General features: G+C 48.8%; 1 protein-coding gene and 1 pseudogene across 1 annotated transcript in view; one reads left to right on the plus strand and one right to left on the minus strand.

The window, feature by feature from the left end:
* The window catches only part of LOC103218261 (contactin-associated protein-like 4), a 202,213-nt gene that overhangs the window by 171,835 nt on the left and 8,747 nt on the right, over nucleotides 1-21,631 (minus strand). The gene's annotated exons all lie outside the window — the stretch shown is intronic.
* Nucleotides 8,863-10,284, plus strand: LOC140712699 (disks large-associated protein 4 pseudogene; annotated as a pseudogene).

The following is a 21,631-nucleotide window of genomic DNA, read 5'->3' on the forward strand; positions in this document are numbered from 1 at the left end:
GGAGGAATGTCTTGATGATACAGATATTTACAGTCTTAATGTCAAGAGTCACTGCCCAACATTTGGCAAGCTTTGCTTCAGTTACCAGAATGATAACAGAACTGATGGAACTGCAAAGAAAATATGCAATTGACGGCTGTTTCTGATGAATTTTTGTTCAAGAGACGTAGCATATACTCCTTGTCACATTCACATGATCTAAATTTGTGCATAATAATACACAACATAATGTATATGGAGCAATATTAAAAATAAATACAATTTTCAAACCATTACACTAACTTTGATAATGTAATCAGTTTATAGTATACTGAGTTATAGGAAAAATAAGAATAGGACTTTATGACATATTTGTTCTATATCCCAAGTAACACAAAATAGCACTCATTTAACAAAATACCTATCCCCATTGCATCCCTAATTTAAAATTCACAACAAAAAGCGACATGTGTGGGTACAGCAATGTCACAGTGGGGCCATGGGTGATCCTGGTCAGTATGGCGTGGGCCACAGCCTCTCCGTGGCCACCCCTCTCCCTGGGCACTGTTCGGGGATGGGCGAGCTGGTGGACAGTGGAGGCTCAACCACAGGGGCCTTGCGCATCATGGGGCAGGGATGGGGGAGGCTGAGCTCAAGGGATTGGCTGGGTGTCAGCTAGAAACAGAAGAGTTCCTCACCCTCCATCCAGACAAGAGCTCAGGGGATGATCCCTCACCCTCCATGCAGACAAGAGCTCAGGGAAGGGCCGGGCATCGGCTAGAAACAGAAGAATCCCTCACCCCCCATCCAGACAGCTGCAGGTGCCCACCTAGAGGTCCAGGACTTTGTGCAGAGCCCCCTGGAGGACTTGTGAAAATGCAATGGCTGGGCCCACCCCAGAGTTTCGGATTTAGCAGCCTGGGGAAGAATCAAGGCTATGCATTTCCAACAAGGTCCTGGGTGAGGCTGGCACTGTGCTCTGGGGCTGCACCATGAGGACCACCGAGGAGCTCATCTGGAGAAACCCTGGGCACCCAGGAGCAGCCAGGGAGGGCAGAGCTCAGGTCTGAGCACGGGGAACCGAGGGGATCCCAGGACCCCATTCTGCTGCTCAGAAAGCCACTGCCAGAAACATCCCGGAGTTGGAGTCTTCTTGGGGAAACATATGAGATCCAAGGAAGCTTCTCTAGACCCAGAGATGCCAGCTCAGCACCTGGGTAAATGAAACGAAGCAGTTCACAAAAACCCACGGTGCCACTGTTGACCAGGATGAGGAAGGGAATGTGAAATGGGGACCAGTGACAAAGGAGAGTGACTTTCTCATCAGACACCATAAGCCCAATGGACACTGACTACAGCTGAATAATCCTGTGACCACGATCGGACACTGACCACAGTGAATAACTGCGGGGCAGCCATTGGACACCGACTACAGCCGAATAATCATGGGACCACCATTGGACACTGACCACAGTGAATAATCACAGGACAGCCATTGGACACCAACTACAGTAAATAATCATGGAGCCACCATCAGACACAGACCACAGTGAATAATCACAGGGATAATCCCAGGGCCACCATCAGACACCAATTATGGTGAATAATCACGGGGTCACTAGAGCCAGAGCCAAGGGCAGGGTCTCCAGGGAGGCAGCAGAAGACGGTAGCTTTTCATCCCAGGCTTGCTATTATGATTTGATTTTAAATTATATGTGTGGGGGTGTGTGTGTTTACAGACATACATACATATACAAATGCATCTATATTTGTATTTACATATCTATATGTACCCAATTTTGATTTAAAATTTAAAAAATAAAATTAAACAATATCAGAGTGGGATGTGCCGAACACATTATGCCTACTTATAAAAACAGGCAGCTAAGAGTTTCCACAGTGGGCTACTCTAGCTGCAGATGCTCCTCCATTTTGGGTATAGAGACCTGCAAAAGATGAAGTGACTCCCATTCTAACAACGAGATAAATTGTGACTTTTCTGGAGCTTTTCAGTGAGCTGAGGTCACAAGACAACCAAGTAAACTGGGTTCCAAAGATTCTTCAGGTCCTTGGAGCAGAGGTGTACCACGTGGTTGGCCCCACCTTTGGTGGAGAACAGGAAAAAATGGTGTCTGCCCTCAGGGAAGGTGGGAGGAAAGTGGCTATAATTAATTTTGAAGGCCGGCTGTGGGCTTCTGAGGCAATTTGGAATAACTGAGGCTTCAGACTTAGCAGCCCTTTGGCAGATCCCAGCTCTTTCTCCAGGCCTCACTGGGTGCTCATGAGAAAGATGGGGTACGGAGAAGGAGGCTGGAGAGAGCTCCCCTCAGAGGCACAGGTGCCCAAGGTGCCCAGTTACCACTGAGGACAAGCCCAGGCCAGCCTGTCTCTTAGACAAAATAAAGACCATGGCCCACAGGGCTCAGGCCCAGATCTACACCTGGGGAAGGGGAGAAAGCAAAAGCCATGAGCCTGCGGGATGGGGAGGAAGTATTTCTGGGCTCAGGATTCTGCTCAGATGGAAGCAGAGGTCTGCGATTAGTGGCAGGAGGCAGAAGATCTTGGCTGAACGAGGCACAGGCGGCATTTTGCTGGGGGAGGCTGGACAGAACACAGTGCACACTGCTGAGGCCCAACGCACACGACACGCTGGATGCCATGCCTGCACCCGGAGAACTGAGAACACCGCTGCTCCAACCCAGGCCAGGCACTGAGTAGCAGGCAAGAGTGTTCTGCTGTGAAGGAAGGTGCCACCTCAGTGACACAAGTCACACAGAGCTTCCAGAAGCCAAAGATGAGGCAGGAACACTGAGAAAAATCCTCCAGCCCTCCAGATACTACACTGAGCCCGAGGCAACCACAGCACCCAATGGAGGAATTTTAAGTCCGTGGTGCACAGAAGGTGACCACAGCAACAAGAAACCCAAACCTGGCTCAACTAGTGACCAAAGTAACTCAACAGCACTTAGGAAAAGGAAGAGGCATGCTATCTCAGGAACGAAATACTAGTTATCTGTCGCTTAGGTTTTTTGTTTGTTTGTTTTGAATGTGGTACCTATTATTCAATCAAAAAGTTCAAGACAGAGAAGATCGAAAAATATAACCTATTGTCAAGAGGTAAAACAGTCAACAGAACCAGACATAGGGAAGTCCACGATGTTTCATCTCTTGACTGGAAGTTCAAATGACTATAGTTCATGTGTTAAGGGAACTAGAAGAAAAGGTGAAAAATGATTTTTAAAAAGCAGGTGAGGGGATTTCAGCAGAGAGATGAAATCTAAAACAGGCAAAGGAAAATGCTGGGAATAAAAAACCTGATATCAGAGATAAAGAAGTATGTTGACAGACTTATAAGCTGGTTGAACCTAGCAGAGGAAAATCAGTATACTTGAAGACAAATCATTTGAAATTGTGTAAACTGAAACACAATGTGGAAAAAAGAAAAGAGTGTTCAAGAGCTCAGATAATATCAAACACTCCAATATATGTGTAATTAGTGAATAAGAGGAAAATGAGAGAAACACGAGGAAAGAGGATGTATTTGAATAGACAATGGCCAAGAATTTTCCACTTTCAATGAAAGGGAACAAAGTACAGATTCAAATATCTCAGCTAAAGCCAAGCAGTGTAAATAAAACACAAAATCATATTTATAGCAGATGTATCATAACCACACCACTGAAGAACAAAGGTAAAGCGAAAATCTTGAAGACAACCAGAGGGGGAAAAGATGCCTGTGTACCAAGGGAAAAGATAAGAATTAGAGCAGAGTTATCCTCATGACTGTACAATCAGGAAACAATAAAGCAACCCCATTAAATGCTGAAAGAAAAACGGTGCCAACCCAGAATCATGCACCAGCAATAGTAGCTTTTAAAGTATTATTTCAAGGTGAGGTAAAGATCAGAAGAAGCTGAATAATTCATTGCAGGTAGGCCTTCACTACAAGACATTTTAAAGGAAGTTACTCAGGCAAAAGGAGTGTGACATTAGTGGAAAGTTTGGACCTAGACAAAAGACTTAAAAAGTTCTGGAAATGGTAAAAACAGGGGTCATTATAAAATACATAATTTTTTAAGTTACTTTAAAATGTAATTGTCTGCCTGAAGCAAAGATGGTAATGATGTATCGTGTGGTTAATAAATGTGTAGCAGTAGAATGTATGGCAAAAACAGCACAAAGGAAGGAAAGATGGAAGTTGTTTACCTTTGAACCATACACAGGTTGGTATAATATTATGTTCATTCAGACTTGAATAGGTTAAGTATGTATACGTTAAGTCTTACAGCAGACAGTAACAATTTTTTAAGGGCTACTGTTAATAAGCCTATCATGGAAGTAAGATCTGACATAAAAATTACTCCACAAATTCAGAAGAAAATAATCGTCTAGGATAGCTTCAGGATTGCAAAAGAGAAATGTGATTTCAAGGATTCCTTTCCTGTGACCACACCAGCTTGCCTGTGTCTGTATCCAAACCAAGCTGAGTCACAATCTCCTGTCATCCTCCTGCCAGGTCATCTTACTGGGGGATGGCTCTGTGGCCGCAGGAACATGGTCCTCTCTGCACCGCACAGCCTGCTGACCTAGACCAGTTTCTGATTCAAGCCTGTGTTCAATGTAGAGGATCTGCATGGCCACTTAATGTCACCTGAGCACTCAATTTTCTCCCCTGGATTTGTGGACAAGGATCTAATTTTCACTGTTAGATTACTGTGGAGATTGTCAATCACATTTTAGAGCACTGCGGAAATAATAGTGAACTGGTTAAATTATTTTAAAAATACTAAAACCCACAATAATTAAGAAATAGGACAAAAGAGCTGAAGCAGAGTCTGAGTGAAGGAATCACTTCAGGACATCAGCAGCCAATACCTAAGAAGGCAACTTTTTAAACAGAAATAAGCGGGATGTCTGCCGTGCCTTTCTGCACCTCGCACAGCTTTTCTATGGACCTGGAGATAAAGTTACAGCGTTTCCCTAGCACGTGTGCGATCCTTGAAGCCAAGGCGATTTTGCCTGTGAAACTTCAGTGTTGGGCCCTTTAAAATCCTCAGGAGGACTCTGATGTAGTAAGAGTGTCTTCGAGGTTTATGACACATTCATATTTTATAACACAATTAGAAAAATTTCCCCTGTGATGTCAGTTACTCTCTGAGGTAACAATACTATCAAATTACTTCAGAGATGTGGTTTCTGTTTTCAGGTTTTTAACATCAAACCTAAATTACACAAGAAATACCTTTTTCATCCTTCAGAAATACAGTTTTGATAATTTGGACACTCTCAGAGTATAAAGTGAGTTGAAGAAAATAACTAAAATGCCCCTTAGCCAGGGACCCCCGGCGCAAGACCAGGACGAGGCCACTTTAGGAAGTGCCCCTTCGCGTCAGCAGGTGAGCGAGTTGGAGGCTCTGTGCTCCCCTGGGTGTCTCCACACACCTGCCCCGGCCTTTGCTTTTTCCCTCAGGGTCTTCCCTGGGATGGTTCCCGGGAGCCTTTGTCCATGAGGAGATGGCATGTCTTCCTGGATAACCTTGTACCAGGAGGGAGTAACACTCATTTATGCTGAACAAGGATGTTTTCCAGAGAGCACTCACAAAATCCAGCCTTCTGATTTTTTTTTTTTTTGAAACAGAAATCAGCAATCAGAATTTGAAAAGGAAGTGGCAGCTTACAGCTGTGAGACAGCACAGGGCATGGAGTTCCAGGGGCGGAGCCCAGCGGGACGTGGGATGGACACGGCCTGAGTTTGTCTGTGGTGGACCAGCGAGGCTTCCAGCAGACCTACCCCTGGCAACAGAGGAGACTGCCTGTAAGTCATTCCCCAGGCCAATAGTTAGGGGTCCACACCTGCAGACAGGGGATGGGAGGGACATCAGGCTGCACCAGGGTCTCAGGGAAGGACCCAGCTGACCCCACCAGAGCACGTGGTGCAGGCCGGCCTTTTGGAGGCATCGGGAGTCCAGGGGAGGGGTCAGCCCTCTGTGCCCCTCACTGTCTAGCAACCGCCGTGGGCTCCCCTGGAAGGAGCACTAGTGAGGCCAGGTGATGCTCTTTAGCCAAGCGAATTCCTGGAGACAGAAGGCCGCAGAGGCTGCTGGCAGAAGCTGGGGGGTGGCCGCCCATCACGATGGTGACGGGGACAGCAAGTCACAAATTCACTACAGGTGCTTCTGCAGCAGCAGTCCTCAAAGCATGGCTCCCTGGAACCCCCGAGGTTCCCCAAGGCCCTTCAAGGGGACACATGAAGTCAAAGCTATTTTTATAATAATTCTAAGACATTGTTTGCCCTTTCACTCTCTTTTTCTAACAGATATATGATAGAGTTTTCCAGAAGCTACGTGGAACATCTGTACCCGTGAACCAGGCGTTGGAGAGACCGGCACAAAGAAGTAAGGCTCCTCACTATTTGTTCTTTTGTTTTGGAAAATGAAGCTTTCTGAAGAAAATATGTTTTATGTCAGCCTGTAATGGGTTTGTAGTGTTATTTTAAAATCAATTAATATATGTTTAAAAACATTCTCAGTATTCATGTCTAATATAAATATCAATAGATACAACCCCCCAAGTCAGACATTTTTGGGGGTCTTCAAATGTCAAGAGTCAAGAAATCTGGAGGCCACGAGGCTCAAGAGCTGCCGTGTGGAGGGCGTTGCGGCTGGCAGTCCCGTGCGTCCACAAAATCAAACACACACATTGGACAAACACCAAGGTACCTTCTACAAAATAATCCTTTCACTTGATGTTGAATCAAAATCATACACCATTCCTATTACAAAAGCAGAAACTCAGATGATATTCAAAGGTGTGTGTACCCAGGGGAGCAGGGAAATTGGAGGACGTTTAAATACCTGAGGGGTGGCAGGGTGCGGTGGCTCACGCCTGTAATCCCAGCACTTTGGGCGGCTGAGGCGGGTGGATCACGAGGTCAGGAGATCGAGACCATCCTGGCTAACACGGTGAAACCCCGTCTCCACTAAAAATGCAAAAAATTAGCCGGGCGTGGCGGCGGGCACCTCTGGTCCCAGCTACTTGGGAGGCTGAGGCAGGAGAATGGTGTGAACCCGGGAGGCGGAGCTTGCAGTGAGCCGAGATTGCACCACTGCACTCCAGCCTGGGTGACAGAGCGAGACTCCGTCTCAATAAAACACAAAAAACAGAAAACAAACAAACAAACAAAAACCTGAGAGGCCGGGCCTCATGGTTTTCATTCATCCATTTATATAACCTACACAATGACAGCTATTTACATGTTTCATACGATTTTCACCAGGATTGGCTGATAATTGCAGACAGAAAGTCACCTGAGGAGGCTGCTTGAAATAATTTCTTCGTCTTCCATGAAGGTGGCAAGTTGAAATACTATTTTCCTCAGAAATCAACAGAAGGTTTACAATCCTACCATGCATGTATCTTGCATTTTTCTTTATAAATATGAACCTACATCCACAAGTTTTAAGAATGATTTGAGGCTGGGTGCGGTGGCTCACACCTATAATCCCAGCACTTTGGGAGGCTGAGGTGGGTGGATCACGAGGTCAGGAGATCAAGACCATCCTGGCTAACATGGATGTTTTCTGATTGCTGATTTCTGCTTCAAAAAAAAAAAAATCAGAAGGCTGGATTTTGTGAGTGCTCTCTGGAAAACATCCTTGTTCAGCGGCTTTTCCTCACCAAGGCACCCTCACGGGGGGCACCGCAGGCAACGTCAGTGGCAATGGCAGCAAGAAGGTGGCATGGAGGACAGCAAGGGCCAGAGGGCCAAAAGCAAGGAGCAGGCCAAGGCTAGGGAGCCCAACGCAGCCGCTCCAACATCTCAGGCTGGTGGAGCTCTGACGACAATCTGGACGGTGAGGCCAGCACCTTCCGCAGCAGCGGCCCAGCTCTGGGCTGATGACACCAGGCCGCCAGGCAGAACGCAGGCAGCCACGCTACTTCATGCACGTCTACACCACCATCAGTGGGCACATGCTCAAAGCCAGCAGGAACACCACCACCGGGCTGACGGCCCCACCACCCCTGCCTGCACCCCCAGCCTTGGGGTGGGCACTGATACCAATGACGTCATACGGGGCTCCTGGTCCACTCTGACCCTCAGCCACGCCCACAAGGTCGGCCAGAAGACCTCGGCCACCTTGGATAAGAGCCTGCTCAAGTCCAAATCCTGCCACCTGGGTCTGGCCCACCATCACCTGCAGGTGCCCCCCAGTGGCGAGTGGAGCACCACGCTGCTGTCCCCATGTGAGACGGATGCCACGGCCGAGGGCCCCAACCAGTGCCAGCACACGTGCAGCGGCAGCTACATCAAGGCCATGGGTGACCAGGACAGCGACAGGTCCGGCCGCCGCCCCAAGCCCTCCCCCAAGACCGCGGCGCAGGCCGGAGCTATCTGAGGGCCACGCAGCAGTCACTGGGAGAGCAGAGAAGCAGGCCGGAGCTATCTGAGGGCCACAGCAGTCACTGGGAGAGCAGAGAAGCAGGCCGGAGCTATCTGAGGGCCACGCAGCAGTCACTGGGAGAGCAGAGAAGCAGGCCGGAGCTATCTGAGGGCCACGCAGCAGTCACTGGGAGAGCAGAGAAGCAGGCCGGAGCTATCTGAGGGCCACACAGCAGTCACTGGGAGAGTGGAGCAACCCCCGCAGGAGTCTGGACCGCCTGGGTTCAGTGGCCATGCTGCTGCCCTCCAAGTGTCCGAGATGGGAAGAGGACTACACGCCCATCAGCGACAGCCTCGACGACTCCAGCTGCATCAGCCGGATTTTTGGACAGACCTCCCTGATCCCCCAGTTGTCTGAGCAGCAGGTACAGGAGGCAGAGCTGAGTGACCAGTATGAGGCGGGCTGCAGCGAAGCGGAGTCCACAGCCTCGGAGATGCTTGACTTGCCAGTGCCCAGCTACTTCCGCTCCCGCAGCCACAGCGGCATGTGTGCCATCCAGGCAGGAGGAGGACAGTGTCTCCCTCTCGTCCCTCTCCCCACCGCCCAGTACCGGCGCCTCAGCAATAGTCACAAGCTTCCAAGTTCATCATGCCTAGTGGTATATAAGAAGACCTCGCCACTGGTCCCTCCACGCACCACTTCAAAACCGTTCATCTCACAGTCCAGAGCAGTACTGAGTCTGCCCAGGACACCTACCTGGATAGCCAGGACCAAAAAGCAAGGTGACTAGCCAGTCGGGCCTGAGCAACTCATCGGACAGCCTGGATAGCAGTACCCAGGGCGGAGTCACCCCAGCCCCTGAGGCCCCAAAGCCACCCCCAAAACATGCAGCTCTGAAAAGTGAACAAGGGACGCTGACCAGCTCTGAGTCCCCCGCACCGAGGCCGCCCCCAAAAGGAAACTGTCATCAATAGGAAGACAAGTTGACTGCATTCAGCCAGTGCCAAAAGTGGAGCCCAGTCCCGCTCCCATCGGGGTTCAGGTAGAGGACGACTGGCAAAGCAGCGTCGCCTCTCATGGGATGTCCTCCCGGTGGGACAGGGACTCAGATACCCAGGATGTCAATGACTCGAGCTGTAAGTCATCTGAGAGGAGCCTCCTGGACTGCACCCCTCCATCAGCACTGATGCCGGTCCCTGGCAGGGCCCCAAGATTGCCCAGATCAAGTGCAACCTTTCCTATGGAGACAACAGCAACCCTGCCCTCGAGGCGTCCTCGCTGCCCCAACCTGACCCCTGGCTCGAGACCTCCTCCAGCTCCCCAGCGGAGCCGGCACAGCCAGGGCCTGCCGCCAAGACAGCTACTGGTTCCTAAAGCTACTGCAGGCAGAAACGGAGCAGCTGGAAGGCTGGTGCTGCCAGATGGACAAGGAGACCGAAGAGAACAACCTGTCTGAAGAAGTCTCAGGAAAAGTCCTCAGTGTTGTAGGCAATGCCCAGCTACTGATGTCCCAGAAATTCCAGCAGTTCCGGGGCCTCTGTGAGCAAAACTTGAACCCTGATGCTAACCCACGCCCCACAGCCCAGGACCTGGCAGGGTTCTGGGACCTGCTACAGCTGTCCATCGAGGACATCCGCATGAAATTTGATGAACTCTACCACCTCAAGGCCAACAGCTGGCAGCTGGTGGTGACCCCCAAGAAGAGGAAGGAAGAGAAGAAACCACCCACTCCGGTTCCAAAGAAGCAGCTAAATCCAAGCCGGCCGTGAGCCGTGACAAGGCCTCGGACGCCAGCGACAAGCAGCACCAGGAGGCCCGCAAGAGACTCCCGGCGGCCAAGCGGGCAGCTTCTGTGCGTCAGAACTCAGCCGAGAGCATGGACAGCATCGCGATGTATGTCCCGGAGGCCCAGACCAGGCTCTGAGACGCAGGAGGAAAGAAAACCATTTTAAATCATTAAAAAACGCGAAAACTAAGTGTGAACGGAAAATAAATAAATAAATAAAATGATATTTACATAGATCGCCTGGGACTTTGAGGTATTCTGCTATGAACACCAAGCCTGCCCTTCTCTGGGGATGGCCTCTGTCTGCCCTGAAGTTTTTCTCTCTACAGTTCTGATTTTTTCTTGCTCTGTCTGGAAACTGGTGTGACATTTGGGAGAGATTCTCGGCTCCGTCTTCTCACTCACTGAGGATCAGTGTGATAGTAATCCTGCTTCCGCAGCAGTGAGGGGTTCCTTCATTTTCCCGATATCCTGCTGTTTATTTTAAGTAAAACTTCCTCCCCCTCAACCTAAGTATCAGGCCCGCGTCCTCCAAAGGCCCTTTGTCAGCTGTGACTTTTTCCTCCTGGGATCTTTACTGCTCTGATGGTTGACCTTCTCTTTCAGGGTTGACTTTCTTGAACCTGGGGCTCCGGTGTCTTTCGGGATGGTGGTAGATGCTGGTTGGAACTGGCTCCTGCAGGTCTCTGACGGGTTTCCAAGCTCTTGCTGGGGGGCCACGGCAGCCTTCCAGGTGCAGGGCCGCACACCCCTGGTGTCTGTGGTCCAGGGCAGGACCCTGCCTTTCCAGGGACCCTGTGCTGATCACACCCAGTCTGGCCCCTCAGGATCATGGGCTTCCTGGTCCCCACACCCTAGGGGGATGCACAGCTGGCATCCTCCCAGGCCACGGCTGGCTCAGCTGGTTCCCCCAGGGCTGCTCCCATCCTTGCCCTCTGCCCCTTCTAGGTTTGTCATCGTTTCCTCCCGAGAGGTTTGGATGCTTCTTTAATCCAAGGCTGAAGAGTTTCTATTTGCAGACTCTGTTTACATCCCGGTACCACCACAGCGCCCCTTCTTCTTTTCTGATATGATTCTCAACCTGTTTGTTACCTAAGGACGTCTATTGTTGGAAAGGCCATGTCATGCCACCTGACAGCGGAGGGCACAGGGTGACTCTCTGGGCTGTGTCCTCCATCATGTATTGGGTCTATTTCCTGTCTGACTTGTAAGGACCCCTGGGAGATGGTCAGAGGACAGGTTCAATAGTTGCCCTTACTGGGGAAAAGTCACATCCTCAGAGATGATGCCGAAGGTGTCCTGGGGGCTCCCTGCCAGTGCATGGGGGCAGGTGCCGAGCCAAAGGGATGGGACAGCACAGGACGCCCCGCAAACAACAAAACCACAGTGTGTGGCTGGCGACTCCGTGTGCTGATGCCCTTGGGTCACCACCACAGAGCTCGGGTGGGGTGCGGTGGCCGCACGGCCGTGCAGTGGGGATGGCGCCTCTTGGGCAGCCACAACTGCTGTGGCGTGAACGACCCACCCACCACACAAACCCCAGAGCAAGGCTGCGTCCCATAGACTTTCATCGGGATGCTGAGGTCTGAATTTCACCTAATTTTCACTTGTCACAAAATACCATTCTTCTTTTTCAACCATTGAAAAATGGGGAAAAACGAACCCCCCCCCAAAATTCTTAGCTTGTGGACCAGAAAAAAAGAGGAAATGAGCTGAATGTGGCCCCTTCTAGAGGTGTTAAGAAGCAAGAGGTCATGACCTTGAAACAGTAAAATGCGTATCACAACTGTCTACTCCACATTATAAATAACAGTGTTTTTATGGGCTGTAAAATACACAGGCTTTGAAACAAAACCAGAGTGGCTCCCTGCCTTGTGCTCTGCCTCTCTGCACACCACACACATGCAGGTGCTCGACACACGCACGCAGGGGCACACAAGGGCTCCCCGCACACACAGGTGCTCACAGGTGCTCCACACACATAGGTGCTCCACACACACAAGTGCTCCACACACACAGGTGCTCCACACATGCAGGTGCTCCCCACACAGGTGCTCACAGGTGCTCCACACACATAGGTGCTCCACACACACAAGTGCTCCACACACACAGGTGCTCCACACATGCAGGTGCTCCCCACACAGGTGCTCACAGGTGCTCCACACACGTAGGTGCTCCCCACACAGGTGCTCACAGGTGCCCCCCCACACACACAGGTGTTCCACACACACGCAGGTGCTCACAGGTGCTCCACACACATAGGTGCTCCACACACACAGGTGCTCCACACAGGTGCTCCACACACACAGGTGCTCCACACACATAGGTGCTCCACACACACAGGTGCTCCACACAGGTGCTCCACACACACAGGTGCTCCACACACACAGGTGCTCTGCACACGCACAGGTGCACCGAAGTCCAGCAGGGAGGCCTGGGGTGTTCACCGCCCAGCATATTCACCGTCTGACCCGGAGGCGTCGATGCACACCCAGGAGTCTCCCTGCGCCCTCCCAGTCCCCCTCTTCGCGGACCTTTGCCTCCTGTGCAGATTTTCCCAGCACAGCAACGCGGCTCCACCGTGGCAGAAACAGTGCAAGGCCTCGGTCGGTGTCCCAGACACGCTGCTGCCGTTCCCGAGATTTCCCCTTAAATCACCCAAATTCCAGAACCCCAGGCCGCGGACGCGCACAGCCCACGAGGAAAGGGCCTCCCGCGCAGGCCCAGGCTTTGCGTTTCGGGCTCGGGAGGTCGCGTCTGACCGTCTTCTCCTTACCTTTGCCTGGGAAACGACATCATTCGATGTACACGTTTATTACCGTGGAAATAAACACAGACTCCGCCTCTCTGCCGAGTTCCCGCCGGGCTGGCGCCGCTGGAAGACGCAGGGAAGGTTCGAGGACGGAGGCGGTTGGGATTTTCCACGGAGGAAGCTGCAGCTTTAACCTCCCGCAGGAGAAGGACGCGGAGCCGGAGCCGGAGCCGGAGCCGCCCCGGGGGAGCGGGGGTCGCAGGGGGTCGGGAGCCGGGGAGACCTTTCCCGTCTCATCTTCCCGCCGCCCCTTCCCGCTCCGTGATTGGAGGCCCCGGTTCCGACCGCGCAGCTCCCGGGCGGGGCGTCTGTGCTGCGCCCCGGGGAACGCGGCGTCTGGGTTCGCGCCCCGGCCCTGGGCCTCCGTGAGAAACGCGGGGTCTGCGGGCTCCCAGCGCAGGCGGCCTCCGTCCCTCCCTCCCTCCCTCCCTCCCTCCCTCCAAAGGCCTCCCCATGGGCGGCCCCCAGGCCCGGGGTCCACTCACTGCCGCACCCACAGCTGGACCCCCGCCCCGGCCACCTGCGTCCTGCAGACGGCTCCGAACGGGCGCCGCAGACTCGTTCGCCTTCATGGATTTGTCCTTCTGAAAGGTCGCGGTTGATGATAATGTGTAAAAGTTTTCAAGGACGTGACTAAGGGTCCACAGGCCGCGAGCGTCTGCCCCGGGGGCCGACAGGCCTGGAGGCGGGTTTATACCACGTGGAGAAGGAGGAGGGGGTCGCACAGGGTTCCCAGCCCACACGCCAGCCGCAGCCCCGGGACAGATGGAGACCTTGTAAAACCCCAGGAGAAAGGTCAGCTTCCCGTGAGGGTCTTGATCCAGAAAGGGTCTTGATTTAGGCCTGGGCGTCCCTGAGCTTCGAGCGGCAAGAGGAGGGGATCAATGCACTGAAGGAATTCACTCAGGGACCCAGGACTCAGGAGTGTGTGAAGATGCGTGAGTGTGCAGGACATGAGTGTGTAGGATGTGAGTGTGCAGGAGGTGAGTGTGTAAGATGTGAGTGTGTAGGATGTGACTGTGTAGGAGGTGAGTAGGATGTGAGTGTGTAGGTGAGTGTGTAGGATGTGAGTGTAGGAGGTGTGTAGGTGTGTAGGAGCTAAGTGCAGGATGTGAGTGTGCAGGAGGTGAGTGTGTAGGAGGTGAGTGTAGGATGTGTGTGTAGGATGTGAGTGAGCAGGAGGTGAGTGTGCAGGACATGAGTGTGTAGGAGGTGAGTGTGTAGGAGGTGTGTAAGGTGTGTGTAAGATGTGAGTGTGCAGGATGTGAGTGTGTAGGTGTGTAAGGTGTGTGTAAGATGTGAGTGTGTAGGAGGTGAGTGAGTAGGATGTGAGTGTGCAGGATGTGTATGTAGGATGTGAGTGTGTAGGATGTGAATGTGTAGGTGAGTGTGTAGGATGTGTGTGTGTAGGAGGCGAGTGTGTAGGAGCTGAGTGTGTAGGATGTGTGAGTGTAGGAGGTGTGTAGGTGAGTGTGTAGGAGGTAAGTGCAGGAGGTGAGTGTGCAGGAGATGAGTGTGTAGGATGTGTGAGTGTGTAGATGAGTGTGTATGATGTATGAGTGAGCCAGATGTGAGTGTGTAGGAGATGAGTGTGCAGGATGTGTGAGTGTGTAGGTGAGTGTGCAGGAGGTGTGTAGGATGTGAGTGTGTAGATGAGTGTGCAGGATGTGTGAGTGTGTAGGTGAGTGTGTAGGTGAGTGTGCAGGAGGTGAGTGTGTAGGATGTGTGTGCAGGAGGTGAGTGTGTAGGATGTGTGTGCAGGAGGTGTGTAGGATGTGAGTGTGTAGGAGGGGAGTGTGCAGGATGTGAGTGTGTAGGTGAGTGTGTATGATGTATGAGTGAGCCGGATGTGAGTGTGCAGGAGGTGAGTGTGCAGGAAGCCTGGGTGAGCAGGATTGTGAGTGTGTGAAAAGAGCCGAGTACACAGTGGTAGAATAAATACTTGGTGCTAATTCTAACACTGCCTCCTCCAAACTGCATCTCAAAAGGTCTAGAATGTGCCACCCACGAAATGTCTCCACACGGATTGTTTTCAGCTGAAGGTTTCCAAGAAACAGCAGACGTAGGGCGGGTCCTCTGCTCGCCCCTTTGTGCCTGAGCAGTGACACTTTTCCTAGGAGAAAGGTGCCCTCTATCCAGGAAGAAGGACATGCTTATGGCCAGGTTTGTCGACACAAACAGACCTTAACAAACACCCTTCACCACATTCCGTCGGTGTTCTGCAGAGATTTCCCGGCCACTTTCCCACCGTTTTCCGCCCCTGGAGCCACGCCCCTCCGAATATAGTCACTGCTCACTCTTGATCACTCCGTGTTAAAATGGTCTCTAAGCCCCAAGCCTGGCTGCTTCTGAGTGATCTTCACGTCCTTTATGAAGCCTCCCGTGCCCTATAAAACATTCACAGCAAATAAAATGTGTGTGCTGTTTGCCTATTGATGTCTTTTGCCAGCTTAATTGCAGGTCCTGCTAAACCTGAGAGGGTGGGGGAAGTTTCTCCTCCCCCACAGACGGCACAGACTGTGGATAAGGTTTTCCTGATTTTCCCATCAGCGCCTGCTTCTGCCTCCCTGCACACTCACACCCAAACACACCCCACAGTCACCACGGCTGCCATCACCTTCTCGTCCACTTTGCTGTAAAATCACTGCCCCTTCTTCTGCTTACCTGCTTCCTTGAAAGTCAGTCGATACCAAGGAGGTTACCTCTGAGCACTTCAGGGAGCGCCTGATTTAAGAGATCTCTAAAGGTGTAAATTGTGTTTTGGACCAAATCACTATATATTTGACAAAGAATCATGCCACGGCTTGCTCACACTCTCACCACCTGTTTAAGGGTGAAACATTGTAAGTTTGTAGAGAGAGGACAATGGGGCAACTGTGAAGACGCAGCATTGAGTGATCTGTTCACAGCCAAGCCATTGAGAGGGGTCTGTCCTGAGGCGCACACTGATGCAAAGGCTAGTTATCAACCCTTTTGCTCTAACACTTGTCTAAAAAGAAAATGAAATTTATAAAACCCTTCTCAATGGGATAGAACAAGAAGATAAGTCACGTAAGAAAATTACGAGTGATGTATTTTATAAAAACGACATAATACATGTAATTGTAGAAGGGAAACCAATTTAAATAATGGGCCTGCTTTGATCTCTTCAAATCCTCCCTTAAGCCCCGTTTTTAACGCTGTCGTTTCTGGAAATCCCGTCTGTGGGGTCCATGACATCACGCTGTAATGACTGCTGCCAAGTAGTTACATGTGTTTATAAATACATGTAATAAATGTAAATTATATACACACTCACATACTTTTTTTTTTTTTTTTTTTGCTTTGGGATTTAAAACCTCAGAGGTGGCTTTCAACCCACTCTATTGAATAGTTTTGGTGTTTAAATAATTGTTACATAGTTACTGACAAAGACTATTTAAAATGCCAAGTGTTTCCAGCTTCTGCCACTTCTCAGATTATGATGCTGAAAGTGCCCGTTAATGGGAACACGAAGAGGGCTGCTTCCTGTGGTTTTATCACTTTCCTGTTTTATTACTCCCAGTCTTATTTTCTCACGGACAATAAAAGAATACCATTGTGGAACCCGCCCCGCACTGGCGTGTTGTCCGCTGAGAAAGTGCCTTCACTGCAGGCCTCCCGGGCTGTGTGGAGCTGCGGTAAGCTTGCATACACACTCCTTACTCTTACAAAACACAGGTGCTTACCTACCGGAGGGAAAGAGCAAGAAATTACCTGCTCTAGAAATGAAGCCAGAGAAACTGTATCCTTATTATCTAAAATCATATCACACTTTGCCACATGCCTCCTGGGAGGGGGTGTGTGTGTATGTACCTGTGTCTGTGTGTAAACACACACGCTACAATTCTAAATGTTGGTCAACCAGAATGACCCAGAACCATTGACACTTCAATGCTTTTTCCCCACAAAAAAAGCATTCAGTCAAATGAGGATATTCTCAGTCACTATAAAGAACGTTGGGTCCTGACATCAGAGCTATTAAACGACCCATAACAGAGATGAGAGAACAGGGCTGGTGTGGTGGCACACGCCTATGCTCTCGGCTACCCAGGAGGCTAAGGCAGTAGGATCACTTGAGCCTGGGAGGTCGAGGCTGCAGTGAGCTATGATGATGCCACTGTATTCCAGCCTGGGGAACAGAGCAAGAATTCATTTAAAACAAGCAAACAGGCCAGGTGTGGTGGCTCACGCCTGTAATCCCAGCACTTTGGGAGGCCAAGGCGGGCGGATCATCTGAGGTCAGGAGTTCGAGACCAGCCTGACCCATGTGGTGAAACGCTGCCTCTACTAAAAACACAAAACTCAGCCAGGAGTGGTGGTAGGTGCCTGTAATCCCAGCTGCTCGGGAGGCTAAGGCAGGAGGATTGCTTGAGACCGGGAGGTCAAGCCTTCAGTGAGCTATGATCCTGCCACTGCACTCCAGCCTGGGGGTCAGAGCAAGAACTCATTTAAAAACAAACCAAACTAAGCGGGAGAACAGGCCAACAGTCAATCCTATTTTTCTTCTGTAACGCAGTTTATTTGAACCTAGACTTGTAGGAAAACTACTTGTCTCATATTTCTCAAGAGTTGATGAAACATATTTTTAATCATTTCATATTCAACTTACATTCTTTTGTTTGTTTTTGTTTTGAGATGGCGTCTCACTCTGTCACCCAGTCTGGAGTGCAGAGGCCTGATCTCAGCTCACTACAACCTCCACCTCCTGGGTTCAAGCAATTCTCCTGCCTCACCCTCCTGAGTAGCTGGGATTACAGGCACCTGCTGCCACGCCCATCTAACTTTTGTATTTTTAGTAGAGATGGGGTTTCACCATGTTGGTCAGGCTGGTCTTGAACTCCTGACCTCAGGTGATCCACCCGCCTTGGCCTCCCGAAGTGCTGGGATTACAGGCGGGTAAGCCACCGTGCCTGGCCTACATTCTTGATCTTAAAGGAAAAGTAGTGAATTTAAGCTCCTTCGATTATTTGAAATTTCTCTCCTTGGTCTCCACTTACTATATGACCTATTTTAATGTTCTTTCTGATTTCAGAATAAATGTTATTGTTTCGTAAGTGCTGTTATACCTGGTTAGCAAGCACAGACTTCCTAAGCCCTAAATTTCCTGTATTCATGGAATATGAGGAAAGTGGAATCTGTTGATCAGAATTTGTTGCAACTTAAAATGACAAACTCTAACTTTGGTATTTTTTACCAAAGATAATTTAAAGATGATGGATATTACTCTTAACTGTCTTTTTATTAATTAGATAGCTGTTAAATTAAAGAGTAACTTTAAAAGTTAGCAATTGAAATGTTCACCGACACAATAGTCTGTACTTTGTGACTATTTTCCCCCAATCCTAGTTAATTCACTAAACACCTATTCTATTAACATGCACTCAACAACATATCCTCTACCCATATATTCAGAAGAAAAAGCCAAATTCACCTAGTGTACAAAGGTAATAAGGAAAAATAACAAGCAATCAAAATATGGAGATATTTATAATAAAGCCATCAACTGGATAAATGAGACAATTAAAACATTCATCCAGCAGTTCTAAAATACAGATGTGGAGGTTGCTTCTGGAAGCCGGAGAGCTTGTGCCATTCTTTTAGACACGCATGGAAGCCTGCTCTTCCTCTAACAGGAGGGAAGATGCAGGGCACGTAAGAAGCCCTGGGGTCTCCTAGAATCTCGAAACTGCCCTGTGTGATACAAGTTCATGGCACTTCCAAACAGCAGCAGAAAATAATCCCAGGATAATAGTGGCCGCCCACACACAGGTACCTTCACACACACTCCCCCAAAACTATAAGCCAAACAAGATTGCAAATAAAATTCCGCACACCCCTGCCTGTGGCATGCGGTGGACGGGGTGGCATTGGTGGGTGGAGAGGAGAGGGGAGAGGAGAGAAAAGATTGCTTCTGGGGAGGGAGGTGGGGGGGAAAAGAAAGCAGCTCCTGGAGACCAGGTCACAAGGAAAGAGGAAATGAAACAACTGGGAAAGCACAGGCTCATTGTGGCAGCCCCTCCTTCCACCCACTCACTGCAACCCACGCCGCCCACTGAGAATTTAAACACCATCCCACCAACTGAGGGGGCATCCTGGGACAGGACCCCACCCACAGAATGCCTAGGTATAAAACAAATCAAAAGAACACATTCAGATAACTCTGAGACAAAATATAAAACGAGAATGAAACCATTTCAGCTGCTGAACACCAAACGAAGGCCAAGCACAAAGCCTTGGAAAGTTATAGACAGTATCCCAGACAGAATTAAATATCCTCAAACAAAAATGTGTAGATACAAAGAGAAGTCTAGAATCAGAAATGTATTTATAAAAAATAATATAAGTGGACCATATAAAAGAAATTGAGGGAGCATTGATGTAATTCAGAAAAAATTAATATATATATATATATATATGTGTGTGTTCCATCAATTAAGAGAAATTTACAGGGTGCTCAGAGAGAGTTTATGCAAATGAATATTTAATGAAGGACATGGAAGAACTTCAGGAATACATGCTAGAAAATGAAAATAAGATTTTGAAAAACTAGTCAGAGAAAAGGGTTTATAATGAAAGGTAAGTAAAACAGTTCCAGGCCAGGCGCGGTGGCTCACGCCTGTAATCCCAGCACTCTGGGAGGCAGAGGCAGGTGGATCACAAGGTCAGGAGATCGAGACCATCCTGGCTAACATGGTGAAACCCCGTCTCTACTAAAAAAATACAGAGAAAAAAAAAATTAGCCGGGCTTGGCAGTGTGCACCTGTAGTCCCAGCTACTCAGGAGGCTGAGGCAGGAGAATGGCGTGAACCCAGGAGGTGGAGCTTGCAGTGAGCCAAGATCACGCTACTGCATTCCAGCCTGGGTGACAGAGCGAGACTCTGTCTCAAAGAAAAAAGAAAGTTCCACATATATTTATGAGTTCTAAAATATAAAATAAAATTAGAAAGTAATATTTAACATTTTAATCCAGACAACCTTCCTAGAAATAAGAGAAAACCTAAAATTTCATTTTGAAAGGAACCACCATGTGCCTGAGGATATTGACCCAGAACATTCAGATTCAAGAAACACTCACTAAAACTATTAGGATTTAAATATGAAATAAAAAATGATGATCCCTAGATTAAAATGGCCACATTACTAGCAAAGTGAGTAAAAAATCTGAGACACTTCTCATGAGCCACACATTATGCAGAGACAGCAATAGATCAGCCCACCCAGGACACACATGGAGAGAAAGTGTAAGACAGGGATTTTATACCCTGCTAAATTGCCCTCCCAGCATCAATGCTGTAGAAAAGCAGATTTCAGTGTTTATGGCTTCTGGGGACCCAGAGCACAAATACTTCCTCAGGAATTCACTCTAGAGCAATTCTCTGTATGGAGACCCGAAGACTCCATCAGAGGTCCAAAATGCCAGGCCATTTATATAAATATATTAAGATTATATTTGTCTATTTGTCTTAATTCTCCCTGAGTGTACCATGAGTTTACAGAGGATTCATGACATAGCCAAAATTATCTAAAACATCTGTCAAAACTGCACGTTTTCCCAATCAATTACTTATTTGCATGAGGTCAGCTTTGCTTCATATACATCCATTGAAAGAACATCAGAAGTTAAATGCAAGAAATGTGAGGATTCAGGTGTCTTCCATTAAGCTAGGCATTAAAATTTGCAAACACAAACCCATATTATTATTACTATTGTCTGTGATTTAAAAATAAAGTTAACGTTAATAAACATATTATTCTATTAACATGTAATTTGCATGCAGTTGCTTTCAACAAATGTTTTTAATTAAACATTTTTAAATTTTTCAATTTAAAATTTAAAAATGTTTAATTTCTACTATGGTAACTATGTTTATATGTTTAATTTCTACTATGGTAACTATGGACAGATCTAACCTACATAAGTAAAAGCTAATTGTGATGCTCAATAAAACATGAATAAGGGCAAAGTCACTCTGAGCCAAGAATCTGAGGGACACTCCACAGGTGAGCAGGTTTCATCTAACCCAGAGATGACGGACATTACCCTCCACAGGTGAACGGGCTTCATCTAACCTGGGATGATGGGGGGGTCACACTCCACAGGTGAGGGGGGCTTTGTCTAACCTAGAGATGACCAGGTCACTCTCCCCAGGTGAGCAGGCTTCATCTAACCAAGAGATGACTGAGGTCATGCTCCACAGATGAGGTGTCATTATATAACCCAGGGGGTGACCGGGATCACGTTGACACAAGGACTGCCCTCCCCATTTAATGTATTTAGCTGTAGATTTGAGATTAAACCACAGGTGGAGTTGTGGATGGAAGAACAGTATATAATTATTGGATGTCCTGAGAAAGTAGAACGAATACAAGAAAAATATGGGCATAGAACAAGATAGAAAAGCAGGAGAAGATCATTGATTATTACTGTGATACAAAGTTGATCCCAATATCATATAAAACACACAAACCCAACTGTAAATGCCAATAAGAGCATCACATAAGCTACAAATGCAAAGATAACCAGTAGAGCAAAAAGGTAAACCTCCCAAAGAAGGTTTTAAAAAGAAATTTAAAAAGAAATTCAGAAAGAAATAAAAAGAAGCAAACATGGCAAACCTCAGAGAACAGGGACACGGTGACTGTAGAATCCCA

The sequence above is a fragment of the Chlorocebus sabaeus genome, chromosome 10, assembly GCF_047675955.1.
Source record: "Chlorocebus sabaeus isolate Y175 chromosome 10, mChlSab1.0.hap1, whole genome shotgun sequence".
NCBI lineage: Eukaryota > Metazoa > Chordata > Mammalia > Primates > Cercopithecidae > Chlorocebus > Chlorocebus sabaeus.